The sequence below is a fragment of the Bubalus kerabau genome, chromosome 4, assembly GCF_029407905.1.
Source record: "Bubalus kerabau isolate K-KA32 ecotype Philippines breed swamp buffalo chromosome 4, PCC_UOA_SB_1v2, whole genome shotgun sequence".
Lineage (NCBI taxonomy): Eukaryota > Metazoa > Chordata > Mammalia > Artiodactyla > Bovidae > Bubalus > Bubalus kerabau.
In genome coordinates, this window is record NC_073627.1 from 60,198,864 (window position 1) to 60,214,261 (window position 15,398).

A 15,398-nucleotide genomic window follows, 5' to 3' on the forward strand; every position below is an offset into this window, starting at 1 on the left:
TCCCAGGATATCATGATGGTTTTCCTCCTCACTAATTTTAGGCCTCAGCTCAGATGTGCCTGAGTGAAGGTTTCCATACCACACCATCTAAAGCGTGACCCTCTAACCCTCCGTCTCCCCTCCCTCCTTTATTTTTCTCTCTAGCACTGAAGGCTGCCTGTTGGAGGGCTGAGTGCCCTGCAAACCAGAGTGCTGACAGTGTGGTGTCATTTTATATACGGGCCTTCAGCATCCACGATTAGGGTATCCTCGGTGGGTCCTGAAATCAGTCCCTTGCAGATACCAACAGGTGACAAGTATGTTACAAATGTCCTGTTATTTGTTATTTGTCTGCCTCATCTAGGCCCTACACTCTGTGTTGACTGCTTATGTCCCCAACTGCCTAGCATAATGCCTGACATATGTCAGATGCTCTGTAGATGGTTGTTGAGTTAAATTAATTATTGTCTCTAATGCACGCACATGCAAGTAGAAAACTCAGACCCAACATGCCAGTTCAGCATCATTGGTACCCCTTCTAAATTTTTCCCTGTATCCCTTTCCCAGTAGAATCTAGGCTAGATTCCATCAATACGAGGCAGTAAAGAACCAAAGAGAGTAAAAGAGAGCTTCCGGGGAGCAAAAGTGAAGGCATTGCTTCCAGTGGACCGACAGATGTGAGGCTTGCACTCTGTCCTGGGCATTCTCCTGTGGCTCATTTGTTTTAGAATCAAGGTAGCAGCTTCTTTACCTCCTAAAAGCAGGTGGCTGTTTTCTCTGACAGATAGTGGCTTGATAAGCCCCAACCATCTTTATTAAATCCTTTCCTATTCATTTTTGCCTACCTGACCAAACTCTGAATAAATTAACCAAACTTACAAGTGTGACTGCATCGGCAAACATACATAGAAAAATACACAACTGAAAAAAAATCTTCAGCTACAGCTGTTAGGGGAAGCACACTGACTGAAACCACCCACACTGGCCAGGCCCTTTAGTAACCATTCGCATGAGTTGTTTTATGACAGGAGATCCTGGTAAGGATATGGAATTAATAAGCCACCACCAACCGAAAGAGTTTGGGAAAGGTCAAAAGGAGACACCGTGTGTCCATCCACTTCCCAGAATCCCTCTTGCTAGCATCCATCTTGGATGGGCTATGCATGCACCACCAGGAAAGACTCTGAATTAGAATGATTGGCCAAAGACAACCCGGAAACTAATCCCATCACCATAAAACCCGAGACTGCGAGCCATGTGGCAGAGCTGTTCTCCTGGGTTCACTTACCCTACTGCTCTCCACCCGGGTGCCCTTTCCCAATAAAATCTCTTGCTTTGTCAGCACATGTGTCTCCTTGGACAATTCACTTCTGAGTGTTAGAAAAGAGCCCAGTTTTGGGCCCTGGAAGGGGTCCCCATTCCTGCAACACACCCATGACTCTCTGTCCCCAGACTAAACTTTCTTGCTGATCTTTAGTTCTACCATCTCCTTGCCCTCCAGAAAGACTGCACCAATGACATTAGAATCAGCAATTTAAGGAGAGTGCTGGAAACTGCTAATTTTGGATGCTCTCAGTCTCTTTCACCTCTATTAATTTGATAAGTCAAAAATAGTACATCTAAAAAATCTTGTCATTTAATTTATGGAGCATTTTTGCTCAGAGCTTTATACTTTTATGCCATTGATATGTGCATTTTTTATGGTTTGCCCTTAGAAAGTTATTTCTCCCCCAGGCTTATGTAGATTACTTCACTATATTTTTTTCTATCATTTTCTCTCTTATCATCATTATTTTTCTGTAAATTTTGGATATTTTTATTCAACTTCTGATCTTTCAGTTCAAGTTCACTGAACTGAGTATACATTATGTTGCTAATTACTGCTTCAATTACTCTAGCATTAGAGCTTACAGTCATATCAGAAAATAGTTGATCTTTATAATTCTCATCTTTGTAAAGTTTTCTGACATTCTTGCTATTATACAAAAAATTTAAGTATCTTTGTTTGAAGTGCCTAAACTATTTTTTCAAATATGGATTAAAATTGCAATACTGGTAAATACATCTGGGAAGACTACAGATATTAATACTTTTAAATCTTCTTAATATTTCTTTTACTCATTTTTGTCTTGATTGACTAGTTAACATTTATATTATGTTTTTGAAGAAACATATTTTGGTTTTCTCAAATGTACTCTGTTTTTTTTTTTTTTTAAAGTATTCATTCCTACCTTCAGATTTCCTAATTCATCTCTTCTCTTTATTTGGATCCCTAACTTCTATTGTTGAATATGTGTCTAAATCTACAAATATCTTTTAGTAATAAAAGCATAGAATATTGTTTGGAAATTATTTGGAACTAGTTTTGAACCATTACTTGCAATGTAATATGTAATTCCATTGTTGTTTTAGAAATCTTTTGTAATTACACTTTTAATTCTATCTTTATCTCTGGAGCTATTGGGGGAATGTTTTAAACTTTCCAAATAGTTAATTTTTTCCTTTACATTATGGTTATTTCTTGTTTTGTTACAGTATCATCAACTGACACTCCCTGTAAAATTTCTATACCTTGGAATTTCTGTATATTTGCTTTGTGATAATATTTGTAGCCACATGTTATTATTATTAATTATTATTTTTGCTTCATAAGATCTTGGCTGTGGAATGCAGGATCTTGGTTGCTTCATGTGAATGATTACTTGCAGCATGTGGGATCTGGGTCCCTGACCAGGGATCAAACCTGGGGCTCCTGCATTGGGAGCTCAGAGTCTTAACCACCAGAGGAGTCCCACAAGTGCTATAATTGCGAAGATTTCCATTTTCAGACCCTTGTCTTTTACTTTTGTTCATGACCTCTTTCATTATACAAAAGATACACAATTTTTGTGTTAAATCTATCTTTTCTGGCATCCAGGTTTTGTGCCTTTGTTAGTAAACTGGATGATGTAGTTTAGCTTCTGCCAAGCTAGACTTTTTATACTTCCTTAAAATGAAACTATATGTTTGCTTTACCAAATTTCTCCTGCTCTCTTATTCTCCCTGGAAATGGGCTTCCTCTTAGCTCCCTCTGTGGAAAACCCACAGATTCCTTAAGACCCATGTCGAAGCCTACCTCCCCTTGAAACATGTCCCAGTTTGCTTCCATCATGCAATCAGAGGCTCCTTTCCCTTCCTGATTCTCCTCTGCATATTTCTGCATCTTTCCTGTGACATCTCATATTCTGCCTTGAGTTAAGGTTAGTTCAATACTTGTGTGTGTGTGTGTGTGTGCGTGTGTGTGTGTGTGTGTGTACACTCAGTCGTGTCCAACTCTTTGTGACTCCATGCACTGTAGCCCACCAGGCTCTTCTGTCCATGCGATTTTCCAGGAAAGAATACTGGAGTGGGTTGCCATTTCCTCCTCCATGGGATCTTCCCACCTCAGGGACTGAACCCATGTCTCTTGCATTGGCAGGTGGATTGTTTACCACTGAGCCACCTGGGAAGCTTCAGTTCAGCACTTGCTTTTCCCTTATTTTAGATGTGTTTTGTTTGGCATATAAAAACTGGATTTTATTCATATTTGTTTTCCTTGGCACCACATCTGGCACCCAATAGCCTCTCAGTAAATATGTATTGTTCTTTAATGGTGTTAGTAAGTAAGAGACTTTCTCTGATTTAAAATCACTAAGATCTGAAAACACTTGGTTCTGTTTGTTGAGTTCATTAGGAAGAAATGACGATTACTTTGCTTGTTGACTTGGCTGACTTCAAGTATCCATTGTGATTAACCCAAAATAAGATGAACTGCAGATACCCAGGCATGCTCAGAAATGCTAAACCAACTTATAACTTAATGGTTCTGAAAATAGGGTTCTTATCCTTGTCTTTGTTTTATGCTACTGGGCTTGAGCAGATCTAAGACTTCTGATTAAAAACATGTATCTGTGAAATGCCACAAGAGAACTGACTGTGTCAGCTACCCTTTGTCCACAGACTTTCTGTCGCCTTCAGAAGTTTATCTGTGAAAAATAACCCCAGGCTTTGAGTTTCAGGATGCGGCATGCCAGCGCTCTAATGAGAGTCCGTCTGAGCCTCCCGTGGCTGTGATCTCTCGGGGAAGGCCAGTCTGCTCTCCAAATCTCACAGCGTCTCTTTGGCCTTTAATAATTGTTTCGAATGAAGCTCTTTATTCAACACATTTAATGAAAAATCTGTGTTTTGTTTGACCCCTTTAGAGATTTGTTTCATCCTTTGCAAGTTGGAAATGGACTTTTCTGTCAGAATGGGAGAACAACCACCCCCTGGCCCCTTGAGTATTCTCTGGTTGGTGCCCCTGTATTCCGGTCAGGCCTCCGGCCTCCTTCTCACACACTGGGCCCTTTAAATGAAACACTGAAGTGCTCGCTTCTGCAGCACAGATACTAAATAAAGAACTGGACTGGCTATGGGAATGGACTCTTATTAGATGCACTGTTATGGATTTAAGCATAGTTACAAGCTCTGTATGTCTTGTGTAGATAAAGAAAAACCTCTCAGTCCCGTAGCGATTGCCAAAAAGCAGGAGGATCTGTAGCACTAGAAATGCGTGACTGATTGTTCAGTTGCATTAGTTTCTCCTGCTTTAAATCCATTTCAGAGGTGCAAGAAAATCTTACCAAGATTTGTGTCTTACATGTTTATTAGTTTATTAGAGTCACCATAACAAAGCACAACAAGTTGGTAAACAGCAGAAATGTATATGTAACAGCTCTGGAGGCTTGAAGGCTAAGACCAAGGTTTTGTTTGGCAGATTGGGTTTTTCCTGAGGCTTTTCTCCTTGGCATGTAAATGGCCACCTTCTCACTGTTTCTTCATGCGGCCTTTTCTCTGTGTATTTGCATCCCCAGTGTTTCTGTTACTTCTTATAATGATAACAGCTATCTTGGATTACACCTCACCCATAAGACCCCATTTAACCTTGTTTAAATGTTACCCACTCTAGTATTCTTGGGCTTCCCTTGTGGCTCAGCTGGTAAAGAACCTGCCCACAATGTGGGAGACCTGGGTCCTTGGGTTGGGAAGATCCCCTGGAGAAAGAAAGGGCTTCCCACTCCAGGACTCTGGCCTGGAGAATTCTGTGGACTGTATAGTTCATGGCATTGCAAAGAGTTGGACACAACTGAGCAACTTCCACTAACCTTATTTATCCCTATAAAAACTCTGTCTCCAAATACAGTGGCATTCCACCAGTTTGGAGGCTTATAAGTTCAACATATGAATTTTGGAAGACACAATTCAGCCTGTAACACCATGGCCAGTGGAAATATCATAATACTGTATAAAGGAGATAATATGTCTAAAGTATTCAGAGCCAAGCACATAATTAGGACTCCATCATTTGTGGTGGTGAGAGTTACTTTTACTATTCGTGTTGTGGCAGTGATTATCTCTATTAATTATGACTAATATTTAGCAAACTAGGCCATACATATATCAACCTAAGGTAAAACCCTTTTTACAACCATGGTGTTGTTAGCCTCCAAGTAATAGCTGGCTTATTTGAGATGCTATTTGATCCTACAATACCCAAGCCAGTGGAAGAATCTAGACAGAATAGAAGAGGCAATTTGGGAAAAGTGAAGGTTCTGGAATAAGAAGACCTGGGTTCAGACTCCAACTCTGCAAAGCATTGGCAGAGTCATTTGAAGTCATTTGAAACAAGTCCTTTAACTTCTCGGTCTCTACATCTTAGAAATAAAGTAACTGTATTTTTTTTTTTTTTTTTTGTATATTTTTATGGCAACGATCAAGGAAGAAAACATATTTGGAAATTTGAAGGGGCAATAGCACATGCTTTGATGCATGTTATCCCATGACTTCTGAGGAGAAGGGTAAAGGATCTTTTTACCTTTAGATTTTTAAGATTAGTGCTTTAAGATTTTTAGAATCCCTAAATGAAAAGGCGATACTATTTCAAGTGGAAAAGTAACTGTAGGGATAGACAGTGTATTTTATTATTTATCCTGACAATTTTTGCTTTTTTGGATGTAGAATTTTTTTTATATATAAAGCAATGTATGCACACAGTACAATAGAGTATATAGTAAGTGGGAAGAAAAGTCTTTCTCTTTGGATATCACAAATATCCAAAATATATAAGGAACTTGTACAACTCAGTAGCAAAAAAACAAAAACAAAAACAAAAAAACCCAAGTAATCCAATGTTTAAAATGGGCAAAGAACTTGAATAGACATTTTTTTTTCTACAGAAGACATACAAATAGCCTATAAGTACATGAAAAGGTATTCAATAGCTCTAAAAGTCAGGAAAATGCAAATCAAACCATAATAAGATATCACCTCACACCAGGCTGAACGGCTATGATGAAAAAGATGAGATAAGTGCTCCCAAGAACATGGAGAAAGGAGAACCTTGTGTAGTACAGGTTCGGATGTAATGTGATGCAGCCTCTATGGAAGATGGTATGGTGGTTCTAAATTGGTCTTTTCATTTAAAATTGTATCTTGAAAACTGCCCCAAATGCTGTTCATTGCCTTCTTTAGTACGTTGGGCTTGAAGCCTAACAACTGCCTTTTACACTTTGCCTTCTCATCTGGCTTCTAGTTACAGTCTTCCAAGAAGAAGCCCTGCAGGGGATTAGAAGGCTGGAGGAGACAAGGAGAGATTTGTCTTTACACGTCTGCTACTGTCAGGCTGCAGCAAACAGCTTCCTGAATTTGTGGACTCACACAATACTGGTGACTCCAAAGTGGCAGCAAGGGTGGTAGTGGTCCCAGCCGGCCCAGTAACAGTCACTGTATTTAGGATGACAGATACAGTAACAGAGGTACTGTGTTCAGCTGTACTGAACTCATTTCCAGCAGCTCAGTGGCCAGTAAAGGATCAAGGGCTCCTGCCATGGGGAGAGGCAGGTTTCTCACCATTGGCAATACTCCCTTGCCTCCCTTGTTACTCTAGCCTCCCAGCATCTAGTAGCTTCCTAGAATCTGGGGATCACTTTCTTTCTGCCTCTTTCAACATGTCCAAACCTTCACTGGCTGAAATGTGTAGAGAGGCTTGTGTTTTCCTAATTATACAATCGTTTTATATCTATGTCTATCTAATCTGTACTTCTCTGTCATTTTTATGGCTATATGATATTCTACTGTATGGGTACACTGTAATTTATAATTAATTCCTTAACATTCCACACCTAGTACCTTGGTATTTAGAATATTGTTTATCCATGTCAAGTGTATCTGCAGGAAAAATTCCTAGAAGAGGCTCTTGTTTGTCAAAGGCTTTGTGAATTTTAAATGTTGATATATATTGTCAAATTACCCTCAGAGAGGGTGTGTCAATTTATAGTCCCTCAAACAATGAAAGACAGAGGATGAGATGGCTGGATGGCATCACTGACTCAATGGATATTGAGTCTGAGTGAACTCCGGGAGTTGGTGATGGACAGGGAGGCCTGGCGTGCTGCAATTCATGGGGTCGCAAAGAGTCGGACATGACTGAGCAACTGAACTGAACTGAACTGAAACAATGGAAGAGAATTACTACCTAAAACCCAGTCAACAAAATGTGTTTTTGACAGTTTAATAGGTTAAAATTATATTTTATTAATATTTAAATATAAATGTTAGTTAAAGTAAATTTGTATATCTTTTCAAATTCTATGTTTATTCCTTTTGGCCTTATAATATTTCTTTATATACTAAGGATATTATTTCCTTATATACTGAAGATGCTTATCATGTATATTGCATAATTCCCTCCAGTTTTGCCATTTCTTTCAAACTTCTTCTTTGCAGAAAAGTTTAATATTTATGTAGTCAATCTTTCCTTTACCTAATGAATGTTTTCTTTATAATTCTGGGTTTTCTGTTTGCTATAGAAAGGTCTTCTGAACTTTGATGTTCTAAAATATATTTTTCTGTTGTTTAATAATATTTTTATGGCTTAATTTTTTATATTAAAATCTTCGACCAATCTGGGATTTATTTGGTTTTAGGGAAAACAGTATTGACCTGCTGATTTTTTTTTTCAGATGTTTAGCAACTGGTTTCAACATAACTTACTGAGTAACCAATATATTTATTTACTCTTCTGAAATTCTACTTCATAGAAAGTAGGAAAATATTGTGTACTTATGAGTGCTATATGTATTTGTCTTCTCATATAAATTTTGGAATCATTTTGACTAGTTAAAACCTGCTTTTAAAAAGCTGATGTGGCTTTCACTTTCTAATTAGTTTGGAGAAAATAGAATCATCTTTTATGTGTTTCAAAGTAGAGAATAGAAGATTTCTGATCATGAAGTCATCTGTTATTTCTTCCTAATAAATTTATTATTGGTAAATCATATGTAATAAACTGAGTATTCAACCGGCACTCTCTCAACATTTTATAGGTATTTGGTTCAACATTTTACAAGTATTGTCTCATTCAATCCTCACATGGTTCAGTATTACTCTTATCTTTGTTTTACAGATGAGGACTCAGAAACTTATGAAGCTCAAGTACCCTTTTTGGGATCCCTTATATAAAAAGTGGCATAATGGCATTGTGATAAATTTATGTATCAGCTTGACTGGGTTAAGGAATGTCCACATAGCTGGTAAAGCATTATTGCTGGATGTGTCTGTGATGGTGCTTTAGGAAGAATTAGTATTTGAATCAGTAGATTAAGTAAAGATGGTAACCCTCATCCATTGAGGCAGGCATCATTAATCTTTTAAGGGTCTGAAGAGAACATTAAAGTGGAGGAAAATTGAACTAGCTCTTTGCTTGCCCTGGAGTATCCATTTTCTCCTGGCCTCAGATATCAGTGTTCTTGGTTTAGACTTGGACTGGGACTTACACCCTTGGATGCCTTGGTTCTCAGACCTTAGAGTTTGGACTGGAACTACACCACCGGCTTTCCTGGACTTGCAAATGGCAGATTGTGAGACTTTCCAGGCGCCATAGTTGTGTGAGCCAATCCCTCATAATGAATCTCTTTCTGCATATCTCTATATATCCTATTGTGGTTCTGATTCTCTGGGGAACCTTGACTAGTATAAGCAGCATTATCCTTGATAGAATTCTAGCTATTGTTCAGGGCTAAAAGCAATGCAGATGGTAAATTAATACCCATTTGATTAAAAGTAGAAAAAAAAACTACAATTGGAAGAAATTGTCATCATTATCTTGACTCTTTAAGGCAATGTAATTAGGAAGCAAGAGGCTTTTTGCTTATATTGTATATTTATGGACATTTTCCCCATAAAGTAAAATATACTTACTTTAATCATAGGAATTTTAACACGAAAAAGAGAAGAAAACTCCATAAAAGCTTAGAGCTGGGAGAAATGAAAGAGGTTGTTGAATTCTACTGTCTCATTTTGCAGATGGAGACAGTGAAGCCACACAAAAAGAAAAGATTTGTCTAAAGTCAAACAATGAATTTGTGGCAGAATTGAATCTGAAGTCCTTTTTTCCTGGCATTCAATTTACTGATCTTTCTGTAGAGTCACACTGTTTCCCTCTGGTTTTCACCCATTACATGTCTGAATATAATGGCTAAGAAGATATCAATACTTTTGTTAGGAGAATGTGCTTTATCTGTGTACTGAGTTTGTTGTCCATGACTTGGTGCAATTTGAGGTTTTGCTAATTGTCACGGTAGTATTTGAGTGCCTTTCCTATAAGAGTGAAGGAGAGATGACCTTTAGGCATTTGGTAGCATGGATTCACTTCCTCTACATGACAGCTCATCCAATGGTGGATCTAAGTAAAAGGGAAGCAAAGCCACTAGGCAAGGTTTTAATGGATCCCTACATTCACAAGAGTGGGGATGGATGTCTGAATATATAGGATGTCTTTGTTTCTAGGTAGCTGGTACTCAATAATGGGAGTCGATTCAAACAGGGAGTAGGAAAAGAGGTGGCTGGGTCTCAGATAGAAGCTTCAAGAAGCTTTAAATTTGACTTGAGCCCACTTCCAATGGGTGTTTTTTTTTTTTTTTTTTTAATAGGTATCCCTGGGCTCCTTGTTAAAATAGAGAATTATACAGCTAAGTATCTTTTTGCGTGAATATTTCTGTGAAGGTTCTTTTGATGTTTCTATGCACTTGCTATTCAGAGTTACAGACACTGTGAATATTTTATAAGATAGCCACAGATATTAATAGCATTTGGAATGCTTACACAGTATGCCATTTTAGCAAAAAGTGTTGTTTTCCATGTGACACTATTGTTTGCAGATTTTCTTATTTTTCTGCTTATTAAAAATGGCAAAAAATGAATGGCATCCAACATAATCTATCTTACCTGTCGAGCACTGAGACTTTTGTACTTATTTTCTCTTCCTTCTAAGCATATGCCTTTGAAGTACAAAAGGCCAGAGAACCTAAGGAACAAAGGAATAATGTCAATAACAAAGGATGTATAATGTCCTGTTAGAACCAACCTATGGCTTCTGATGCTTACTTAAATTTGCAAACATTAGATGGAAAGTTCTATAACTTTAATGGACATTAGAATTGCCTAGGACTTTGGAAAATGCTGATGTCAAGGTTCCTTTTCAAGACACCTCCAGGTAGTATCCTTTGGACTGAGTTCAGAAATCTGCATTTTATTTATTTATTTTTTATTAAAAAACTTTAAAGGTCTTTTACATCTATTCTGATTTCCTGTGCTATATAGTGGATCCTTGTTGGAAGAAATCTGCATTTTAAATAATTGCTTATGATGACTCTGATGGTGGTTGTCCAAATTGCACTCCCGCCAACAGTGGGATGCCTCTAATTCTTTCACTCCAGCAAGAAATTTCAAAGACTCATAAATCATAGAGTCTCAAAAATAGAAGGTATCTTATGAATTATCTCACTAGTCCAACTGTCATCTCTTTTTAAGATCTGTCCAGAACATTCTCATTGGAAATTGCTTTGTTTTACATAGTTTCTTTTTGTACCTAATCAAAGTCTTTCTCCATATGCCTTACAGTCACTGTCCTTCCTCTTTTAGGACTGTGTGTAAAAAGTTCAGTTCCTTTTTCATATATTAGAAGATAATTTTCCAGACCCCTTTGACACGTCTATTCCTTGTGCAAAAACATTCCTAGCTATAAAGCATTCAGAGTTTCTTTTAAAATCATAGTGTGACATTTTGAGACATGGAAAAGAGTTTAGCAGACATTTCTTCTGGCCGCTCCAAGCCTGCATGTCCATTTGGGATGCAAGATAATGTTTTTAATGGACTAGTTATTCAATTGCTGTACCCATACCAGTTGAACTGCCTCTAACTACCCTAGTCCAAGCTCTTCCCTATAGTTCAAGTTGGGCAGGGCAACTATGAGATTCATTTTGCCAACTTCCATCTCACCCATTTTCCTAAAGATGTATTTTCTAAATGTTGGCTACATGATCCTGATGTGTCTGGCTCTGTGCTTGGCGTCACTGATGTGGTGTCAATTGCAGTGACAAGGCAATTAGTATACCTCACTCCCTAATTCCATTATGGGGTGGCCTTCTTAACTGCTTCCCTTTCCATTTCTTGTAAGTTAAAGGGAGGAGTAAAAAGGACACAGAACACCTTGATTTGTATTATTTCTTCTAAGCAGTTATTTCCTTTGCCTTTATTAAAGAGAACTAGCTCTCTCAGGTTTTAAGAAACTTGCTGTTTAGTCGCGAAGTTTTGTTTGGCTCTTTTGCCACCCTGTGGACTGTAGCCCAGCAGGCTCCTCTCTCCATGGGATTTCCCAGGCAAGAACACTGGAGTGGGTTGCTGTTTCCTTCTCCAGGGCATCTTCCTGACCCAGGGATTGAATCTGAGTCTCCTGCATTGGCAGGTGGGTTCTTTACTCCTGAGCCACCAGGGAAGCCTTTAAGAAATGTAGACTAGAGTTATTTTGAGATTCTTCCCAAAAGGAGTGGGACATGATACACAGGACCAGAGACATAGAAGACAGATGGAGGAGAGAAGAGGGGAGGACATTTCAGATAAAACATATAACAAGAAAAATCAGGAAGAGCGCCTATGTGATTATGTGATGGAGAGTATACCCTTGTGTGGGTATGTAGTGGGAGAGGGTCACTATTCCAGGACCTTAACCTAAAATACCAAGTTCACTTTACGGAACTGCAGAAGGTAAACAGTATGCATAGTAAAGATAGGGAACTGTTCTCAAATGCCTGGCCAAAGTGATTAAACCTTATGCTGAGGCAATGTGCACTTAATATGCTGCTGATGCTTCATCTAACTTCTTGAGAATGAGCTCATCACATGACTATCGACAGTTTAGGGCAACCTAACTAAAAGTTAGTATGGTATAAATTTAGTTACTTAGTCTGGCATTATCTTCTGTCAAAAGAAAGTTAGGACTCAGCTTCTCTGATAGAGTTCCGTGAGACAACATCGACAAGAGGGATGAACATGCTTAGTATCTCATCTAAATTAGAACATTTGCAAGATAAATTCAGGGAAAAAATAGCACTTAAGACACTGACATTTACATGAGCAGATTCTTATATAAAAATACCACAACACTTGGTGTTGTAAAATGGAAAGCAATTATGGTAAAACTAAATTTATGGTATAAATTTATGGTAAAACTAAACTCAGACTATCAGTTATTCAATCTTCAATGGTACCTTAAGTTCCTATGACTTGCATATAAGTATGTGTGCTAAAAAAATGTAATTGTATGTATATTGCTTTAAATTGATTTGGTTCCATAAAGCAGTAGTATATCTTTATAGACTGATATAATATTTTAATAATATTTAAATCAATAAGGGAACTTTAATACATTCTGTGAATAAGCAAGATTAGTGTTACAAGTTAAAAAAAAAAAAAAAAGGCTATCAGAAACTGCATTAATTCAAGTAGAATTTCCAGATCAGGAGTGTTGATAGTTCAGTTGATTCTGCACTTGTATGATGACACACATCATATTAAGTTCTAATTACAGCCTTTTAAAAAGGAAATAGACAACCTGAATTCATATGTAAGACAATTATTATTGTTAAGAAAGGTCTGAAAATAATTTTATGTAGAAAGGATAATTATTTTAAGTAGCTGTAACATGAAAGGGAGACTTCATTTTCATGTTTTATTGCAATTGGATTTAAGGCTAATAAGTGGCAGTTATAGAAAGGGAGTTTTTAGTTCAATATAGAAAAAATTTATAAGAAAAAAAATCTAAACTTTCTAATATAATCTAATGTAATGTCTGGATAATTATATACCTATGATATCACAGAAAGGATTGCTATGCAAAATGTAGTGAGAGATAAAATTAGAAAGGGGCTTCCCAGGTGGTGCAGTGGTAAAGAATTCACTTGCCAGTGAAGCAGACATAGAGGCAAGGGTTCATCTCTGGATTGGGAAGATCCCCTGGAGTGGGAAATGGCAATTCACTTCATAACTCTTGCCTGGAAAATTCCATGAACGGAGGAGCCTGGTGGGCTGTAGCCATGGGTTTTCAAAGAGTTGGACACAACTGAGCAACTGAGCATGCAGAATTAGAAACCCTAAATGTCCCTTTTTATTATACATTTTCTTTCATACATTCTATAATAATACATATTACTCTGTAATATTTATAACAGTAGCTTGAAACTTTTAATAAAAAATATAAATTTTATGGGAGCAAAACAAAAAATATTTCTGTTGTTAATCCTAATTTAAGTTGTATGTAGTATATTATTTACTTCTTAGGCCTGTGTGCTCAGTCGCTCAGTTGTGTCTGACTCTTTCCGACTCCAATTGTAGAGAGATGTATTTCCAAACTATGATAATTAAAAATTAATATAGGTTAGCATCTGAGCAATGTTATTATGAAAACAGTATAATATAATGTTGTAAGATTAAAGTTACGCAGGTTACCATCATGTATCTACTTGTATGATTCAGCAACAAGGTCTTTTCTGAGATTTAAATAAACAAAAATCCAAAGAGTTGAAGATTCAGAACAGACCTTAAATCTTTAAAAGATATAGTAGATTTTTAGAAACAATTAATCATAGGAGTTACAAGACAATGATAGTTGGCTAAGCAAAAGCTGGATACAATCTCCTTCCCCCTTTTCCCAGTGTCTATTCATATCAGTTAAAAATGAGTGAACTTTGAGGCCATGCAGAGACAGGAATATAGCACTGTCCTCCAAGAGGTTACTTGGACTGCATATATAGTAAGAGAGGAGTTAAACACATGGCTTCTGGAGCCAGAATGCCTGACTCAAAATCCTAGTTTTTATTTCTTCAAAGCTAAGTGAACTTGGGCAAATAATTCAAATTTTTATTATCTCAGCTTTCTCATTTATGAAATATAAAAAGAAAAGAAAAACAGCAAAAGAGACACAGATGTATAGAACAGTCTTTTGGACTCTGTGGGAGAGGGAGAGGGTGGGATGATTTGGGAGAATGGCATTGAAACATGTATAATATCATATATGAAACGAATCGCCAGTCCAAGTTCGATGCATGATACTGGATGCTTGGGGCTGGTGCACTGGGACGACCCAGAGGGATGGTACGGGGAGGGTAGAGGGAGGGGGGTTCAGGATGGGGAACACGTGTATACCTGTGGCGGATTCATGTTGATGTATGGCAAAACCAATACAATATTGTAAAGTAATTAACCTCCAATTAAAATAAATAAATTTATATTTAAAAACAAAAAAGACAATCTATCTGAAAGAATTTTTCAATACAATTATATTAATAATATAATAGCTAATATTTATTAAGCTAAAATTTATTAATAATGTAATAGCTAATATTTATTAAGTGATCACTAGCAGGAAATGGCAGCCCACTCCAGCGTTCTTGCCTGGAGAATCCCAGGGACAGAGGAGCCTAGTAGGCTGCCGTCTATGGGGTCACTCAGAGTCGGACATGACTGAAGCGACTTAGCAGCAGCAGCAGCATGGACCTGGCACAATTTTAAGTTCATCAAGTATATTAATTCATTTAATTTTCATAACACTATAAAATTGGTCATTTTTTCCCCTCACTTTTCTAGATGTGAAACTGAAGCACAAAGAGATTTAGAAACATACTCAAAGTACTAATATTAACCCAAGCAATCTGACTACAGAGATCAAATCCCGAAGTATTACTTTCTAACTATATCAAGAAGATCCCAGAATACGTAAAGAATCTGGTGAATTATTATTATTATTATTAGAGTGAATACGTGTTTTATATTCCTCAGATTCTGAACTCTATTAATATTTGATTATGATATTTTAGAAATAAAGTTGAGATCTGGGTAAAGAAATCATGCTGGAAACAGGCAAAACAGACTGAATTAGATGCTTTGTGGGACCCTAGACACAGATGGAGCTACTTCAGATTCTAAGGGAAGAACTAGAAAAGGCCTGTCTGCCTCTGTTCAGAACTCGGTTAAGGGTGACATTGCAGGCAGTTGCAATGGTGAGACTTCATGGAAAGACTCTACAGTCG